This window comes from Adiantum capillus-veneris, chromosome 9, assembly GCF_014529385.1.
Source record: "Adiantum capillus-veneris isolate H3 chromosome 9, ASM1452938v2, whole genome shotgun sequence".
Taxonomy (NCBI): domain Eukaryota; kingdom Viridiplantae; phylum Streptophyta; class Polypodiopsida; order Polypodiales; family Pteridaceae; genus Adiantum; species Adiantum capillus-veneris.
Genome location: NC_140939.1, coordinates 101,866,194 through 101,873,850, shown reverse-complemented (window position 1 = coordinate 101,873,850; position 7,657 = coordinate 101,866,194). Strand labels below are relative to the sequence as shown.

General features: G+C 37.3%; 2 pseudogenes; both read right to left on the bottom strand.

The window, feature by feature from the left end:
- Positions 1 to 391: 391 nt before the first annotated feature.
- LOC147450909 (uncharacterized) lies at positions 392 to 1,010 on the bottom strand (annotated as a pseudogene).
- A 78-nt stretch (positions 1,011 to 1,088) lies between these two features.
- Positions 1,089 to 1,637, bottom strand: LOC147450908 (uncharacterized; annotated as a pseudogene).
- Between the last annotated feature and the right edge of the window lie 6,020 nt (positions 1,638 to 7,657).

Genomic DNA, 7,657 nt, shown 5'->3' with positions numbered 1-7,657 from the left:
TTGCAAACCAAACAATAACGGAAAAAAAAATCAACCAAGTGATCTTATGAAAAGGATATATGTGTTTGTGAGCTATCTTTTGGACCTTTCATATCCATACATATAGGTAGTGCTTAAGATACAAACAATTATCTTTGTGTCTAATACTAACAATAAAAAACCATTTCACTATAGTTATTTCAAATGGAACTTGAAGCAAACATACTAACATTGCTTTTATAAAGGATCATAAACTATCATATTTCACCAAAACAGCCATTCAAGCATTAGTTCTATCTCAAATGTATCCCAAAACATAAACACAAAATACATTGCATAGATACCAATCTTCTAAGCAAATTCAAAATAGACACCACCATGTCTTTACTAAAAAAACTAGAAGGAAGAGTTCTTAAACACCTGAAGAGGTCTTTAATTTCTCTTTCATAATTAGGCTTGCCATGTCTTGGCTTGATTCTTCCATGACCTCCTCTGTTTGCTGGAATGGTAACTGCATCAATGGCAAGAGGAACGCCTTGAGAACTTTGATGTGGATTTGTTCTCTCATGGGTCCTCCAACAAGCTGCCTCAACCTCCCTTTGCTCTTGTGATTTGCAAACCACTGCAATTGTCTTGAGATTATTTTCTAATGCCACCTTGGATGCAAGGACACATGCAAACACATCAAATACAACCTCATGGTCATCATTAAAAGCTTCGATTGTAGACTTGATGACCCTTTTTTTCCTTATCAAGACACTTTTAATAAAGTTTTTGTGCTCATCACCATCTTCTTCAAGGCCCTCCTCTTTCTCCAAGCTATCAATATCCAAGATCCAAGGCTTGTTTATGTTATCTACATATCGATCTAAGTTGACAAAATTCTTCTCCATGGTTACCAATGTGAAAGCCAAAAAGTATTCTATAGCTCCAAAACCAAGGCTTTTTACTTTTGGTAAAAAATCAAAGCTTCCAACTTGCATGATGTATTTGCAAGGCATTTTCTCAAGAGCATCCTCCAAAGCTACCATCTGTTTGCGATTGACAAATGACAATAGTAGAAATTGTTTAGGCTCACTTTTCATCCAGTTAAACAATGTGGATACTACCTTTCCAAACTTGATGAAGTCCCATTTCATGCCCTCCACTCCATGTGCTGCATCTAGGACAACCACTCCAATGGTTATTGGATCTCTATATGCATTGTGCATAAGATCAAATGTTTCAAGGCTACATCCAACAACATAAACATGCCAAGGCAAGATTGTTGTTGGTTTAAGTGGATTTTGCTTTTTTCCAACTAGAAAGCTAACAATATCCTTTGCAACACTTGGCAAGGGCCTCGCATCTGCTCCACGTGTTAGCTTTTTAGACACCCAATCACTACAAACACCCAAAATATTTGCATAGACTTCATCATTGACACCATAGTCATTTGCAAGCTCCTCCCAAGTCTTCAGTGCACTTCCACTTTCTTTGACAAAGCCATTGAAGAGAGTGACCAACTCCTCTCTTAAGACCCTACCTTGCTTTATTTGTTTGGCACGTGTCTCCATGTCAATCACATCTTCTTTATCCCATTTGTTTTTGAGAAAAATGATGTGACCTTAATTGATTTCTATTTGTAGTGTAAGGATGTTTAAATCTTTCAATCCCATAAGGCAACGAAATGCAACAGGTGAAGGTTGCCTTCAATTCTTTGGCAAACTATCCTCTTGAGCTAAAATCTCACCCTTTGAATATCTCTTCATGATATCCACCCACCCATCAAATATTGCTTGAGAGATTACTATCATGTGACAATCTTGAGATGCACATCCTGCTCCAATGTACTCCAAAAATATCTAGAATTACAAGAGAATTAAGAATGAGAACATGATGAGAGATATACATATGAATTTGGTGAAAGTTAAGCAACATTACCATCCATGGAACCCGTTGATGGCTTTTCTTGGAAAGTCCTTGGTGTGGCTTTGGTGGAGACCCACATGCTATCCATTGATCACGTAGTTGTTGAAGTTGCTCTAGGTAAGGTGCATTCTTCATAATGTTATGTGACTCCATATTTGTCATTCGAGATAGCTCAATGCACATACAATCCACCAAAATTCTAGCATTCCTTTTCAAGTATAGATGTCTAGTGGATAGACAACGTGAATTTTGACTTTGCTTATATATCTTGGCTGCATGAATTGAGTGAGCCCTGATATAATCCAATAAGAATAAGTGTTTAACTTATCTTCCTTCACTTCATCACAATGCATGGGTCTCTTTGCCTCATTCTCCACTAGAAAGGGCATAAGATATGCTGTTGTGGGCTGGATTCATTGGATTCTTTACAAAAGATTTGGTTAATTTCTCTACATAATCCCAACATAATGTTCGATATGCATACAAAGGGGGTGCCTCAAAGAAACTTTGGACGTCAATGGGGTATTGAGTTGTTGAACCAAATGGGAAGAACTTCTCAAATGTGTGAAAACCAAAGTCATTCTTTTTTCCTTTCTTCTTAATGACATCAAGAAACTCAAAAGTTCTCTCTACTCCCTTGACCTCAAGGGAAACCATAGGATTTGATGATACAAGCTCACTGACTAATGGTAAAGGATCAACCTTCCCATCCATGCTTGTTGATTCAATAGGTAACTCAACTTGTGGTGAGGAGCTATCTTGAAGGATTGTGGGTGGTGTTGAGCTTAATGGAGAACCTTGAGCTAGAGGTAAAGGATCACACTCTCCATATAAGCTTGTGGACACAATATTCAATTTCCCTTGTGTTGGGTAGTCATCTAGAAGGATTGTTGTTGGATTTGAGATAGATGGCAAACCTTGAGTTATTGCACCTGATTTTTTGTTTGTCACCTTTATCCTTTTGTGTGGCTGATCCAATTCATTTGTGGAGGAAAGCAGCTTATTGTGTTTGATAGATTGGAATGCCTTTATAGCCTCTCCTGTGCTTGTTATCTCCTCACGAAGACTCCATCCCATTGCTTTTAAAGAGTTGTACCCATCCCCTTTGATACGCTTGAAGTCAAAAGAGGAGGGATCAAGCTTTAATGTCATATTATTCCCCTTTATTGTGACTACATTGCAAGGGATGTCCTCCTTCCCTTCAGAGCCCTCTATTACATCCTCTATGGTCCCATCTTGCTGAAAAGGTGAATCTTCACCCTTCATAGTAAAAAGAAGAAGTTTTTTGGTCCTTTTTCCTTGACCATCAAAAACATCCACATACCATGGATACAAAAATCCACCACGAGTCCCATCTACTATTTGACTCTCCCTCTTTGATGTAGTATTTTTCTTTGCCATTGTAGATCTATCAAAGAATGTGAGAAAAACCAAAAACATTGAATTAGCATATACACAAATGCTTAAAAGAATTTTTCTCATATGCCCCTACTACTATTGAGAAAAATGAGACATGTTTTGTTAATGAAGTATGGACATAAGCTATAGTCATTTGAAAAACTCATGACACATTCCTAAGTTCTTACTCCCAAGTGCACATTGTGAAGATAGCCATTCAAAGTAAACATAGCTTGAACAAACCTTGATTATCTAGATAGACTTCAATCTCACAAGACCTCTATGAGTCACATGCTCAAAACCTTGATGAGTATCCTCTATGAAAAAAACTATAGATAAACGCAAAACCTCTATGTTATACCTCTTGATAACAAGAAGGTCATAAGACTTTACCTTGTGGACAAAACCATAGACAAGCCCATGACCTCTATGAGCTACATTTGTTAGACACCAACATTAGAGAGCATCTATGATTTGACCTTGTGGTAAAAACTATAGGCACAACTTAGGTATATATAACCTACCTATTAACAACCTTGTGATATTGTGGCCAAAACTATTGGCACACAAAAGGCCTCTATATTTACATCTATAATACCATAAGATCTAAATATTAGACCTTGTGGTTAACACTCTAGGCACACTTAATACCTTAATGAGTTAACTTATGATACACACCAAGTTGAGAGGAGATCCATGATTTGACCTTGTGGCTAAATTTTTAGGCAAACCCAAGGCCCCTGTAACTTAACTCTTGATGGCCAAATCTATAGGAAAATCATCAACCTAGTTAACTCCCATAATGTCATAAAATTTGACACCATGTGACCAAATATTTAGGCACAAACAAGGATTGTGGAGGATATATCTTGAGCTCCTTGAGTTCTCAAGATTAGACCTTGTGGCTAAAACTCCAAGCACACATAATACCTTCGTCATTTATGTTATGGTAGCCACCAAGGTGAGATATGTGAGAGAAACTCTATGATTTGACCTTGTGGATAAATCACTAAGCACACACAAGGCCTAGATAAATTACCTCTTTAAAATCAACAAGATAACAAGATTTTACCTTGTGGCAAAATCTATAGGCACAATTAATACCTCATTGAATTAACTTATGAGGTGAGAGGATCTCCATGATTTGACCTTGTGGCTAATGTTTTTGGAAAAACCAAGGCCCCTATAACGTAGCTCTTGATAACCACCAAGATCACGAGATTTGACCTTGTGGTCAAATATATAGGAAAAACATAAGCCTAGATAGGCTACCTCCTAACACCCACAATGTCATAAAATGTGACACCATGTGACCAAATATTTTGGCACAAACAAGGACTCTAGAGGATATATCTTGAGTTCCTTAAGGTCTAAAGATAAAATCTTGTGGCTAAAAATCTAATCACACATAATATCTCAGTCATTTATGTCATGTTAGCCACCAAGGTGAGAGGAGTTTGTGACCAAAACTCTAGGCACACTTAACACCTCATTGAGTTAACATATGATAGCTACCAAGGTGAGAGGAGCTCTATGATTTGACCATATGGCTAGACTTCTAGGCAAACCCAACCTCCTATAACTTAGCTCTTGATAACCGGCAAGGTCCAAATCTATAGAATAACCCTAAACATAGATGGGCTACCTCCTAACATCCAAAATGCCAAAATATTTGACCATGTGGCCAAATATTTAAGCACAAGCATGGCCTCCAAAGGTTACACCTTGAGTTACAAAAACTCTAGGCTCACTTAATACCTCACTAATTTAACTTATGATATCTACAAAGGTGAGATGAGCTCTATGATTTGACCTTGTGGCAAAATCTATTAACCTCATTGAGCTACCTCTTTACAGCTACAATGTCATAATATTTGAGCATGTTGCCAAATATTTAGATACAAACAAAGCCATTATAGGTTACACCTTGAGTTCCACAAGGTCTAACAAGTAGACCTTGTGGCCAATACTCTAGGCACACTTAATACCTCGTTGAGACCACTTATGATATCCAAAAAGGTGAGAGGAGCTCTATGATTTGACCTTGTGGCTAAATTTCTAAGAAAACCCAAGGCCCCTATAACTTAGCCCACCCTAAACCACCAAGTTGACAATATTTGACCTTCTGGCCACATCCATAAGATAAACATGAACCTAGAAGGGTTACCTCTTAATGTCAACAATGTCATAGTATTTGAGCAAGTGACCAAATGTTTAGGTGCAAACAAGGACTCTAGAGGATACATCTTGAGTACCTTAAGGTCTCAAGAATAGACCTTGTGGACAAAACTCTAGGCACACATAACACCGTAGTGAGTTATGTTATGACAGCCACCTAAATGAAAGGAAATCTATGATTTGATCTTGTGGATAAATCTCCAAGCACACAGAAGGCCTCTATAACTTACCTCTTAAAAACGACCAAGATCATAGCATTTGACCTTGTGGACAAATCTATCTGCAAACATCCACCTGAATGAGCTACCTCTTGAAAACCCCAATGTCCTAATATTTGACCATGTGGCAAAATGTTTAGGCACAAACAAGGTATCAATAACTCTATGTTTTGACCTTCTGGGTAAATCCCTGCACGTGCCCATGGCCTCAATAATGTACTACTTCATAACCACCAAGATCACAAGATTTGACCTTGTGGACAAACCTTTTTCTATCATGAGAAACTTGGACATAAGATTTGACCTTGTGGTTAAATATTTAGTCAAACATCAACCTAAATAAGCTACATCATGACAACCACAATATCATAATATTTGACCATGTGGCCAAATGTCTTGGCACAAACAAGGCCTCTGGATTTTACATAATGAGTTCACAAGGGCTGAAGATTAAACCATGTGTGCTAAACTCTATCATTTGAACTTATGGCTATGTATCTTGATAACAACCAAGATCACAAGATTTAACCTTGTGGTGAAACCTTTTCAAATTTGAGATACAAGGACACAATATTTGACCTTGTGGTGAAACTTTTTCAAAATTGAGATACAAGGACACAAGATTTGTCCCAAATCCGAATGACTTCGAATGCATGGCTAGATCTTTATGTGTTATTTGTAAATTAATTTTAATAATAAAAAATCAATTGTTTAGTATGATGTATGTGTGTCTAACTCTATGTCGTCTGTTTGTGGGATTGACCATAAAAGATTTGGCCATTTGGTCAATTATGATTCAACTTCATGGAAATATTTTAATATTTATAGTAGTAATAAAATAACTTTATTCTTCACTAAAAGCTATTTTGCACATTGTGGATCTTATTTGCACATCCAATTTGAATCTGATGGCCTATTGTTAACCAATGCAACATCGGGAGAGTGCACACACATAATAACACAATCAACAATCACTTCAAAATCCCTTACACAACTACTTGAGATCATTTTGGAAGGTAGGCGCACATTTATTTTACAACATTGAGATTAATTTTAGAGAATTCAATTAGTGATTTTTTCATAATTTTTGTTTAGACAATTAGCATCTTAGACTGTTTAATGTAGCAATGATAGATGTGATGTAAATAAAATTGTTGCAGAATACCTCTTGAAAATTTTGAATGTAGGATTGTTGTCATTGCAAATGGCTGCAAGGGGGCACCGTGATCTTAAATGGTGGCAAAACCGGCTTCTGCTAAAATGTTGAAATGATACACCCCACAGTTTGTAAAATTGTGGAATCCAAAAGTTTTCTTCCTACACACTCTTCAAGGTATCCTAGAGCCTCCTAGAGTATGTCTCGTTTTTTGAGTGCATGCTTTTTTGAAATTTTGAAGTGTCCCACTTTCTCTTTCTTCATTCCTCCCTCTTTTCATGTGTGTTTCCCCCTCTGTTAGACCTGAGTTTTTTCTTCTCCTACTCCATAGCCAAACCTTATGCAAGCTTTGTTTTTCTCCTCCATAGCCAAACCTTTTTCAAGTTTTGTTTTTCACTATATTTTGATCACGTTTTCTATAGCGTGGATCTTTTAAACTTCATTCTCTTCACGTTTCCGCTATGTGACATGTGAAAGGTTAACATGCTTTCACCCAAAAGAGAGAGAAAGTGGGGAATTTCAAAATTCCCAAAAGTCATGCATTCTAAAAACGAGACAGGCTCTATCAAGGGGGCGGCTCTAGGATACCTTGAAGAGTGTGTAGGAAGAAGAATTTTGGTCATAACAATAAGGAAAGCATACCTTTAAAAAAAAAAAAAAAACTTCGGGCGTTGCCCCAAACCCCGCGGGGGCTGCCGCCCCTCGACATATATGTCCTCTTAATGTAGCACTCTATGGCTATAAGGCCATATGATGTATACATACCTAGGTTGCGTGTGAACTCAAAAGACTATGCAAATGCATATCAATTGCAAGT